The sequence below is a fragment of the Amphiura filiformis genome, chromosome 14 (genome assembly GCF_039555335.1).
Source record: "Amphiura filiformis chromosome 14, Afil_fr2py, whole genome shotgun sequence".
In the NCBI taxonomy this organism is placed as follows: Eukaryota; Metazoa; Echinodermata; class Ophiuroidea; order Amphilepidida; family Amphiuridae; genus Amphiura; species Amphiura filiformis.
The window spans coordinates 42,654,002-42,666,971 of NC_092641.1; the positions used below are offsets into that span (position 1 = coordinate 42,654,002).

The 12,970-nt window shown below is 34.2% G+C and overlaps 1 long non-coding RNA gene across 1 annotated transcript; it reads right to left on the reverse strand.

Annotated features, from left to right (window-relative positions):
- Window positions 1-386: 386 nt before the first annotated feature.
- On the reverse strand, window positions 387-8,971 carry LOC140169035 (uncharacterized). The gene is made up of 3 exons (XR_011861328.1): window positions 8,881-8,971; window positions 8,201-8,356; window positions 387-481 (listed from the first exon to the last, which is right to left on the reverse strand). It is a non-coding gene; the product is annotated as an uncharacterized lncRNA (long non-coding RNA).
- Between the last annotated feature and the right edge of the window lie 3,999 nt (window positions 8,972-12,970).

Sequence of the window (12,970 nt, forward strand, 5' to 3'; positions counted from 1 at the left end):
ATCCATTACACTACTTTTTTTTTTTTTAAATCCAAAACATCTTTGATTTGTTTAATACTTAAACTTATTATGATAAAGTGAATCCTCTTGGCCCTCTACATTGTCCGCAAAAATATTAAGTACCCTTAAGCGGTCAAGATAGTAGGTGGGTTTTATTCCCGTTGACTTCATTACATCGGCTTCAAAGGACTAAAAAACCTTCCAGACAATTTTTACTAACATAAATATGGCAAAGAATAACACAACAATATTTGACCAAATCGTATATTATGCTTTGAGAACTTAAGAGAAGTAAATTTGGAATTTGGAATAACTCAATGGAACATACCACTGTCTACATTACAGTCAAAACCCATCTGGAAAGGATCTGTGCAAACACAGACATAGTCCGGTTCTCCGGTAACGTTTCTATTCAAACATGTCTTTGATCCACACGCCTGGGAGCCCATAGATCCCGGACGGCAAAGTTCACCTGGGGAATCTGTTTGGGAAGAAACAAGTGAAATATCAAAACATCGATTAAAGTTGTCAAATTCAGAACAAACTAATGATCTGGGAACATTTTACCCCATTAAACAAAAAAGAGCATATCATTCATTACATGCCTCTTTCTAGCATTTGATATTAAAATGTAATAATTTAAGAAACGGTTAAAAAAAACTTTTCAAAAAAATGCTTTGACTTTACACAAAACACCATGACTTTACAGAAAATAATATTACTTTACACACACACACACACACCCCTACACGAAACAAACCGAATTTCTATGGCTTGTAATTACCTAGCTGGGGGGATATAACCACCTACCCAGCGAACACAAAAACGTTTTTAAAACGTTTTAAATAAGTTATATTTCGGCTTTTGGTTTAGGTAAAAACGTTTTAATCACATTAAAATGTCGGGTTATATAACGTTTTAAAACGTTTTGTATGAAAACACACTACAACAATATTTTTAAATGTAATCAAAAAATGTTATTGTAAACTATTTTTGCAAACATTTTTGCCAAATATTGTGTCAATACTTAAATAACATTATGTTAAAATATTTAAACCCAGCAAACACAGAAATGTTCTCAAAATGGTTTTTTTTTCAAAACCTTTTAATAACATTTAAATGTCGGGTTATATAAAGGTCATGAAAACGTTTTTAAAACGTTATTGAAAATATTTTGGGCAAACATTTTTCACAAAATATTTTTTCAACCCCAAAATAACATTTTGTTTAGAATGTTTTGTATCAAGTTTTCAAGAATGTTTTTGGAATGTTATTAAAACGTTTTTATACCCTTTATATAACCCGACATTTAAACGTTTTCTGTAAAACATTTTTGTTTGCTGAGCAGTAGATTATCAAAAAATGTTTTTAAGGTTATGAAAACGTTTTATACTCTTAATATACCCTTTATATAACCCGACATTTAAACGTTTTCTGACAACCTTTTATAACCTTTTGCGAATGATGTCGAAAACTTTTGTGTTTGCTGGGTAGGTACATGGTGTATCAAAATGAATGGTACCGGGCTATGTGACAGTTTTCAAGAATATATAAAAAATATAAAATGGCTAATTGTATAGATTTTGTACTATAAATAGAAAGGGGCATATGTTAACTTATTGATCCAATAATCTGAAGCTATTGTCGTGTAAACGAAGATCGACGTAATCATGGTTTTACTTATACAACACAAGATGGATAGGTTCACTGCCCGGGGTTCACTGCTTGAACTATTTATTGCATACATGCTCTTCAATATCTCACCTCAGTCTACATAACATAAAATTGCTTTACACATGCTTTTAGAAAGATAGTTCCTGGTTCCTGACGTCCCTGACTAACGACTCTGACAGTGTGAGGTGAAGCCCTATCTTGAATGAACTTAACACCTGGGATGGATCTATGTTGTAACTGCACATATCAAATTATTGAAACACTGCAATTGTATATCATGTTTGCATGGGATACTCCTTGCTCTTGGAAACTGTCTTCTAAATCTTCTCTGCTTCGTGTCAACCAGTAATTCTTTACTATGAATGTTCGCCAAAGTGTGGAATACTGTGGAGCCATTCCAATAACGTTTACCAGGTCTAACCTACACTGTCTACAGTCTATAGCCATTCTGTAGGTATGCTAGGTGAATTCAAATTTGCCATCAAACTGCATCATTTTACATATCAAATTAAAGCCCTTGAGTAAAGAAAGCCAAAACTGAAAACATTTTTGTCATAGCACTTTCCGTAACAAAGTTACATCTTGTCAAAGATTGACTTTCATCAAAAAGATTCTGCTAGCAAAATTCCCCAAAACGGCATTTAGGGGTGTTTCTAGATCTTAGTCTCATGGCGATACCAGCTTTTTTTTTTTTTTTCTTTCTTTCTTTCTTTCTTTCTTTCTTTCTTTCTTTCTTTCTTTCTTTCTTTCTTTCTTTCTTTCTTTCTTTCTTTCTTTCTTTCTTTCTTTCTTTCTTTCTTTCTTTCTTTCTTTCTTTCTTTCTTTCTTTCTTTCTTTCTTTCTTTCTTTCTTTCTTTCTTTTCTTTCTTTCTTTCTTTTCTTTCTTTCTTTCTTTCTTTCTTTCTTTTCAAATTTTAGTAATGCATTTCCTGGACATCTGTAAGGGCTACGGGGCTCAAATTTAGTGACAACAAACTTAATGATCAGGGGAACATTTTGAAACACTTTGCAGGGGCCAGGTCAAAGGTAATCTGGGGTCAAATCTTATAATTTCATTTTCTGGATATCTGTAAGGGGTATGGGGCTCAAACTCAGCGACAACAAATATCATGACCAGAAGAACATTTTGCAGGTGTCTGTCTCATCCAGAGGTCAAATCTTAGAAATGAATTTTCTGGACATCTGTAATGGGTACGAGGCTACTACTCGGTGACAACAAACTTGATGAACAGGGGAATATTTTTAAAGACATTTTACAGGGGTCAGGTCAAAGGTCATATGGGGTCATTCAAATCTTAAAATTGCATTTTCTGGACATCTGTATGGAGTACGGGATTCAAACTCGGTGACAACAAACCTCATGACCAGGGGAACATTTTTGGAACATTTTGCAGGGGTCAGATACCTCCACAACACCAACGCGCCCCAGCTAGGTTTGTGGTCTATGACCATCATTTGCCACTAGTTCTTCTTTCTTTCTGTCAATAAATTTAAAATGCTTCTTCTGCCACAAGCAACATCCTACAATTATGTATCGGCTATATATCCAGTGGCCATGGGGTCTAAACAGAATTGGGGTCAAATGTCATTAAGGGGGCATTTCCGGTATTTAACCAAATACCTTCAAAATGCTTCTTTAGCCGCATATTATATAGCACAATGACGTCATTTACACATATGCATCGGCTATACCACACGCCTATAACTTGCACACATAATTGGGTCCAAGGTCATTAAGGGGTATGATTACAATTGCATTATCTGGACATCTGTAAGGGGTATGGGGCTCAAACTTGGTGACAACAAATTTCATGATCAGGGGAACATTTGCAGGGGTCAGGTCAAAGGTCATGCAGAGGTTAAATTTTAGAAATGCATTTCCTGGACAACTGTAAGGGGTAGGGCTCAAACGTGGTGACAACAAACTTAATGAACAAGGGATCATTTTGGAACATTTTGCAGGGGTCAGGTCAAAGGTTAACTGGGGTCAAATCTTATAATTTCATTTTCTGGATATCTGTAAGGGGTATGGGGCTCATACTCAGTGATAACAAATCTCATGACCAGGGGAGCATTTTGTAGGGGTCAGGTCAAAGGTCATGCAGAGGTCAAATTTCGATATGCATTTTCTGGACATCTGTAAGGGGTACAGGGTTCAAACTCTGACAACAAACGTACTGACCAGGGAACACTTTGGAACACTGCAGGGGTCAGGTCAAAAGTCATCTGGTGTGAAATCTTATCGGGGTTCAAACTCGGTGACAACAAACCTCATGACCAGGGGAACATTTTTGGAACATTTTGCAAAACACCAAAATGACCCAGGTATGTTTGTGGTCTATGACCACCATTTGCCACTAATTTTGAGTTGTGGTGAAAAGTACAAAGCTGGCTGTTCCATGGCTGACCGTAATAATAATAATAATAATAATAATAATAATAATAATAATAATAATAATAATAATAATAATAATAATAATAATGTGGTGTTAATTTCAAATGATTTCATCCATCCTGGTAACCCCATTTGAAATTCACACTTACTCCATGTGTGTGACATGACTCCCATAGGGGGATGTGTGAATTCCAACTGCGATAGCCTTTTTAATCAGTTTTGAGCTTTACAAATCATGGTACAATTTGTATTTGACAAAAAGGATCATTTTGAAAGACTTGAAACATCTCAGGGAAAACTAAAACTAAATCAATATCGCCACCGTTACTGATATTTGCATGTTGCGGTTGGATTGTTTTTACTCATCAGTGGGGGCAATTTCTTATTTCGTCTTACTAGTGGGCGAATTTCTTTTTCATATAATTCCCATGCCTCCTGGAAATCAAATGGTGCGCCCTTAAAGAACATGAAAAAACTATCTTCATATTGGATCTATACATGTCTCCTAAAACCTTTTTTGCTATCGGAAGGAAAAGAATAAACGAATAAAGGAAAAAAGCTGGGGAAAGAAGTCACGTGGTACCCCGGGATTCGAACCCGAGACCCTCGCATACCACGCACACGATCACCGACCACAAAACTATCCATATGCTTGCACCAAATTCTTCGGTCTACCCTTAACTGCTCTTAGTTTTCATTTAACACGGAATGTCTGGTAGAAGCAGACAGACCGGGGAAAACGAGGGTAGGCAGATTTCTTTCATGCTTTGATGGTTGAGCAAGTGTCCCAAGTTATGCACACTGGTGACATTGAAAAAATCTCACGACCCCTCTGGTACGAGATACAAGACCCCCCTAAAATGACCCCCTGCCTCCCCCTTTCCAACAACAAAAAAGCTAGAAAATGGGTATTTTCAAGATGATCAAATATATAGAAAACCATTCACAATCAAAAATATACTCTGCAGGTATTAAGTTGACATAACATCTAAAAAGCTAGAAAATGAGTATTTTCACGATGATCAAAGACACAGAAAACCATTCACAATAATAAGAATACGAATATAAGAGAAAAGGTAAAAAAATCCGAATGGTTTGTTCCATTTTGGGGAGGGTGTTTTCCTACTTTTCACCTTTTGAGAAACCGTGAATAATGTGATTTGTAACCAATATTTTGATGCAAAAATAAAAACCTCCATATATTTTAATTTTTTAATTTTCACAGGTGAACTAGTTTAAGGGCTCGGATAGCGATGTTTTCACAGATTTCTTTGTCGGAATTGAGAGCACATGAACCTTCTGATATCAAATAGTTTTCTTTTTTGAAATGTGTGATAGGCCTATAATGGGTTTTTTTTTTTCAAATATACCAAAAACATTTTGATCTTTTTGGGAAAATATGTATATCTTTAATACCTATATATGAAAGGTCAAAATTTTTAATTGATCGTCGGCGTCGGCTTTTCATCCCAGCTACATATAGGCCTATACTTGAAGTATATATCGTTTGCCATCAAATTTGTATTATATCGTGAATTTCCAAAATCAAAATTAGTTGATATCGGAAGCACATTCCTCGTATTCAGAATGTAATTCGATATGCCTGATATGCTCTCAGGTCACATACAAAACATATGAAACGCCGCTATCCGCACCCATCACTAATAAATAAATAAATACAAGTCATGGAGGATATTTTAGTTTACGAGGTACACATGCCAGAAGTGGACTACTTTTTTGAAATGCTAGAATGCAGATGTTTTTAAGATATGGGATTTTAATCTTTAATGTGTATTTGTAATTAAAATATGATTTGTTTTCAGTGTGGCGCCATGGGGGGGGGTGCTATCCTCAACAAATGCCCCCAATCAGAACTCTTTCCCCATTGGTGGACATGTAAGTAAGATGCAATGGTTGTCTCAATGATATGACTGCATATTTGTGCAAACAGCAATAGTGGAATAATGTTTACAAAAAAAAAATATTTTCCTATAAAAACACACAAATTAAAATAAGGAAATAAGGCATTTTGAACATTTTGAACATGGAGACCTGGATATTTAAAAAAAAAACCATTTTGTAAGTCTTTTGTTGCTTATTATTATATATAAATAACCATATTAAGTTTGACCAAGTTAATGCAACTCTCCTAATTAGCATCATATTGTAGCGATATGAGCATTTAGCATACCGCACATCTATTATCTGCTTAATATCAGCCATTTTAAAGAATGGAATATAGCAAAAACCATGATAATCTCAGTTTTCTGCAAACACCCCTTTGAAAAAATGGACTAACCCTGGCTAATATCACATGTTTGTGTCACCGTAGTCATGTGGTATGGAGTGATAAACAAAATATTGCAGTTTTGAATTGAAGTCATTTCCATATGCAGTTCCTTAGGAACTAAGGCATTTTGAACATGGAGATTGGATATTTAAAAAAACACATTTTTAAGTCTTTTGTTGCTTATTGTTATATCAATATTTGTCAAGTTTGACCAAGTTAATGCAACTCTCCTAATTAGCATCATATTGTAGAGATATGAGCATCCCGGGGGGATCACTCACATAAATGGTCTGTACGCATGCGTGACCAAAAAACAAGTAAAAGGGGGTGTTTTTTTTAGGCAAGGCAAGTTACACGAATGACGCGTTTAGGGTCTAAAAAACAGTGATTTTCAAGAATAAGGGTAGTTTTCTGAAACTGGACAACTTGTTTAGGGTACCTTTTCAAATTTTTGGTAAATTATGAGTCCAAAAAGGGTACATTTGTTGCATTTTCACCAGCCAAAAACTCATTAGGGGGTAAATTCTACACTAAATTACCTTATTAAGGGTTTAATAATTTGGTCACGCATGCGTACACTGTCATATTTGAGTGGCCCCCCGGGATGAGCATTTAGCATACTGTACAGCTATTATCTGCTCAATATCAGCCATTTTACACAGTGGAATATAGCAAAAACCATGACACCCCAGTTTTCTATAAACACCCCTTTGAAATAATGGACTAACCCTGGCTAATATCACATGTTTGTGTCAGCGTAGTCATGTGGTATATAGAGATAAACAAAATGTTGCAGTTTTGAATTGAAGTCATCACTATATGCAGTGATATGGAAGTAGAAGTGTAAGTAACAAAAAATGCCTCATTTGACTAATTGTTAAAAGTGCCCTGAATTGGTGGATACGTAAGTAAAATACTAAAGAAGTCTCCATGATTTAGAATGCATTTATGTAAACATCAAGAGTGGGGTAATTTATGACAAAAAAATAAAAAATAAAAAAAGGTATGAAGGTTTTTATTTTTTCCCTCAAAGATTGGGGAAAATTAGGCATTTTCAACATTTTAAAAATACAAGAATATAGTCTCACCCCTCATGCTGAAAATGGAACATTCCAAACATTTTTAAAGCTTGCTGTGCATTTTTATATTGTAAAAATATGTAATATTACATGACAGAAAAAGTAAAGTGATAAACCATTGTGTTATATTCAAACATGTCATCTGGAATGTGTGCAAAATTCAATATTTTCAAATTTGTCAGGGGTTAGCAGAAGCCAATTTTAGGGCGGTTTTAGGGGGTCTGGTATCTTGCTCAGGGGGGATATGAGAATTTTTCATCACCATTTTCGTGAATACTTTAGGGAACCTAATGAAACTTCAAAATATGAGTAAAAAATGCTGACCCCTCTTTTCCTAGATTTTGCTATATTGTACTGTTTTCTGAGATATGTAGTGTTAAGTGCTTTCTGGCTCGCTGATTTCTATCATCGGCAATTGGAAAAATGTAACTATACGCAGTCGAGCTGTTTATCTTAAGATGAATTTAAATATTTTGAATAATTCGTAGAAATTACTATCTACAAAAACTGTTCAGCCTCAAATCACAATGTTTACGATACTTTCAAAATATTTCATAAAAGCCCGCCTGAAACGCTCAATTTCACATTTCAGCTGCGTAATAATAATTATTATTCGGTATGATAACACAATCCTGACGTATAACGAACATGTTTAATACACATATTTTGATAGCCGATCCCGCCAGTCGGTGCGAAGTACAATCCCGGGTGCAATCCAATGTTTGCGCTACAAAATGGCGATATAATACAAAGTACACTAACCTGTGCACGTTAATACATACGGTCCTCTACGGAAGTAATCTGCAATGATGCCAGTATTACCATAATTACATGTACATGTGAAGGAACCCGCAGGGGTATTGGTGCAGGCAGCATTTACGTCACAGTTATCAGTCATTGAAGTGCACTCATCATCATCTGTATAAAAATATATGAAGTTAAGACTTTTTTCATAAACTTTTTGATTATAAAAAATGATGCATTACCAGATATAAAACAAATGATACTGATAGTAATGGAAGTTATGTGTGTTTGTATTACCGTTGAACCTATCAGGTTAAGGGGGTACTACACCCCTCGATAAATTTGTGTCTATTTTTGCATTTTTCTCAAAAACTAATAACACAGCGGTAACAAAAGTTATGTATCATAGGGGCAAAGAATCAAATTACTACACTGGAATTTCAGTGACCCAAGACAAGCGGTTTGTTATTTATGATAAGAAAAGTGGTACCGCTAGAATGTACCTCATTTCCTGTCATATATACTAAACTGCTTGTCTTGAGTCACTGAAATTTCAGTGGCCGCACATCCTCGTCACCCATTTTTAGTGAGTGCCCTCCCCAAGATAAAAACAAATGAATTGCGCAATATAGAACGAATGATACTGACAGAGGTAAGGAAAATAAATATGATATCGATATGGTACAAATTAGAATGACCTGTGCATGTTACTCCATCTCCAATGTAACCGGCATTACATGTACATATGAAGGAACCAACTGTATTGGTACAATCGGCATTAGCGTCACAATTTTCAGTAGCCAAAGTACATTCATCATCATCTGTACAAAACAAATTATGAAATAGGATTAATGTTTCTCAAAATGCCCTATTTTAAATATGTGTTTATCCATTTCAAAAACTTTATGGTCCATAAAGAGGATGTATTTCTAGATATAGAACAAATGTAAAATATTATTACAACTGATTATCAGGTATGATTAAGAAACATATATACTGTTTCTTGTATCAAGGTATTGTCTTACGTTATGGAATAGAGTAAGACAGTATATTTACCGTTATGTGTGTGTGTGGGGGGGTATATAAATATTCTCAATTTCATTCTTCTTTTTTTCGTCTTTTTTGTGCCACTTTTAAACGTGGATAAATCATTTGAAACTAGGGGTCTTTCGGTGAGAGCCGAGACACCGAAACGGGGGTCTGTCGATGAGAGGCTCTCAAAAAGGTTTTTTTTTCGTGAAACTGGGGAAAATCTTACCAACAAAAGGGATCTTTCCGTTAGACTGGGTAAAATTTCGGGGTAAAATATAAAAGTTGATACAAAATTATCAAAAATTCATCAAATTTTGAAATTTTATGAAAAATAATGAAAAATCAGGGGCCATTCGATATTATCAAGAATTCAATCTAAAATATCTTGAAAATGGGTTTTTGGTGAAAGAAAAGGAGGTCATTATGTGAGAGTGAGTTCAGTCAAACAAAAAGGAGGGAGTTAAAAAATGGGGGTCAATGTGGCCCGTAACCCATTTTTAGTGAGTGCCCTCTCCGGGATAAAAAAAAGCGCAATATAGAACGAATGATACTGACAGAGATAAGGATTTGGAAGTAGAGATTTTCGTGTAGTATCTGTAATGGTTATTTAAAGTAAATATATATATAATATAGATATGGCACAAATTAAACTGACCTGTGCATGTTACTCCATCTCCAATGTAACCGGCATTACATGTACATGTGAAGGAGCCAGCGGTATTGGTGCAAGCAGCATTAGTGTCACAATTATGAATACCAAAAGTACATTCATCATCATCTGTACAAAACAAATTATGAAATAAGATTAATGTTTCTCAAAATCCACTATTTTAAGTATTTTTTTAACCATTTCAAAAACTTTATGGTCCATAAAAAGGATGCATTTCTAGATATATATAGAACAATGTGATATTTTTAAAACAGATTCTCAGGTATGATTAAGAAACATATTATGGTCGAATCCAACGAAAAGTGTTCACGGCATGTTCAGGGTCATAACTTAAAAGTATTACGCAATTGGCTTTCGTTTTTGTATTTTGTTCATTCGCCTTGATCATACGCTTTGTTTGTGAAAAACTTAGACACAGAGACCCAAAAACATGCTATTTTGACCCATTTTTTAAAAATATTTCTTAAGGTGTTTTTAAAAACATCTACGTCAGTTAAGAAAAGCAGTCATTGGATTGAATCTAAATTGATTTCCTGAAAGGTGTGTATTCAAAGATTGCCTGTTCAATTTTTCACATATTTGTACATAATTATGAATTTTTTGTGATAACTTTTTGAGTGGTATTTTTTTACATTACCTACGAATACAATTTTTCATAGCACTAGATATATCTTTAATAAGTGGAAATCACTAATAAATCTGTGATTGATACAACCTTTGATATTTCCAATACTGAAATGCATTGCATTCAGACATCTTTATTATTGTGTTTAGCTGCCAGAAATTCTAAATGGCACGAAGGTAGGTTTGGTAAAAAATATGCATTACCTCCGAATACATGTTAACAGCTCTGTCATTTCCACAAACTGAGAGAATAGTAAATTATATTTAAGCAATAGAGTTGAACTTATGACGTTTTTGATGAATGTACTTTGGGTATACACGATTGTGACATTAATGCCGCTTGTTCCAATACCGCTGGCTCCTTCATATGTACATGTAATGTCGGTTACAGTGGAGATGGAGCAACAACATGCACAGTTCAATTTATTTTGTACCATATCGATATTATATTTTTTTTAATTTATTTCATATAACCGTTACATATACTTGAAAACCACATGACGTAACTGACTCCGAGATGGACTTCAGAAGTCTGTAATAACGGTTTTAAGCGAAGTGTGTGCAATTAAGTAAATTAAAGTCACTTTAGTTCATTTGTTTCTTACTTCAATCCTCATTCAACCGCTGTGAACCGACATTATCAATACATGATAGGATAAAGAAAATAATACATTCAAAGTGCTTTATAAAATGAAGATTTGATTGCGATATCCACCAAAAGTCTAATTCTTACCTACAAATACTGAAATGTTACTTACGAATACAGCATAATACATCACATGTGTAATGAAGTGTCCATACCAATGGAAATTAATTGTCAAAAACTTTAAGCGGTACCCCGGACAATATTATTACCCATATACGGATTCATTCAACAATTATTTATTATGTAAATTTGCTGTTTAACTACTTGTATATCAAAATGAAGTGTCAAAAATCTTGCTAAAAGCATAAAAAATGTTTGATCTAAGGTAATAACATTTATTTATTTGGACGTACCATCTGAAACAGATCTAAAAACTGCCATTGTATTCATACATTAACATAATAGCAAAATCTGAACCTCTAAACTCAATATAGATATTGTTAAATCGACCATGTTACCTACGAATATCCGGGTTTCTTCACCTGTCATTTTATAAAGCGTTAGGTGTATGCGTATAGTTCCTAATTGAATATTCCTGAAAACAGATATCCCATTCTTTCTTATACAATTGATTCATACTCATTTGATAAATAAAATACAGAAACTGACCTAAACTTCATTTTCGAAAATAAACTAGCAAAAATTGAATAAGATCATATTGATCGCGTTATAAAAATGAAAACAAATATTATTTTCTGGTTGAGCTAGCAATTTCCTGACACCCTGTGGTCTACTTTACATTAAAAAAGCATTAATGGGAATATTCCATTTGTTTTAGGTTGATTCGTATTGCGATAGTGAAAGCATCACAGTGGTATTCGTAGGTAACATTGGGTTATGATGTCACATTTTTGATCACACGTCCTGGATTTATTTTTCAAGATTAGTAATGGCACTTTTGGTTCCTATAAGGCCAACATGCCTGCAATCAATGGGCAAAAGGAAAAAATTGTGGAGACATTTTTGGACTTTTATTTTTGGCCCGTGGACACTTTTGGTTAAATTCGACCATATACTGTTTCTTGTACTTTGAATCATGGTATTGTCTTACGTTATGGAATAGAGTAAGACAATATATTTACCGTCATATGTGTGGGGTGTGGGTGTAGGGGGGGGGGGTTATATTCAATTCTTTCATTCTTCTTTTTTTCGTCTTTTTCTTGGCCACTTTTAAACGTGGATAAATCATTGTCATTGTGTGACGTTTTCGTTAAAATTTGTTACGTATCAAAAATATATAGGATATTGCTTTACTTTTGATGTCATAATCGTTTCTGTTAATTATTGTTTTTATCTTTTTTTATAATTTTAAACACACCTTAAATACACAGGCAGGGATACAAATTCAGTCGAACATGTGACTCGTATTTAAAATATTGAGCTCACATTTAACTAGGCAAATACGATTATTAATCTGGTAAGGATTTGGAAATAGAGATTTTCAAATATATGTAACGGTTATATGAAAAAAAAAAAAAAAAAAATAATATCGATATGGTACAAAATAAATTGAACTGTGCATGTTGTTGCTCCATCTCCACTGTAACCGACATTACATGTACATATGAAGGAGCCAGCGGTATTGGAACAAGCGGCATTAATGTCACAATCGTGTATACCCAAAGTACATTCATCAAAATCTGTACAAAACAAAATTTGTAATAAGATTAATGTTTCTCAAAATGCCCTATTTAGTAATTTCAAACAGTTTATGGTGCACAAAAATTATGCATTGCTAGATATAGAACAGATGTATAAAAACTCCTTTAAAAAGGGATGGGGCTCCCAATGTGAGCTTGATGTGATGTGAGGAAAT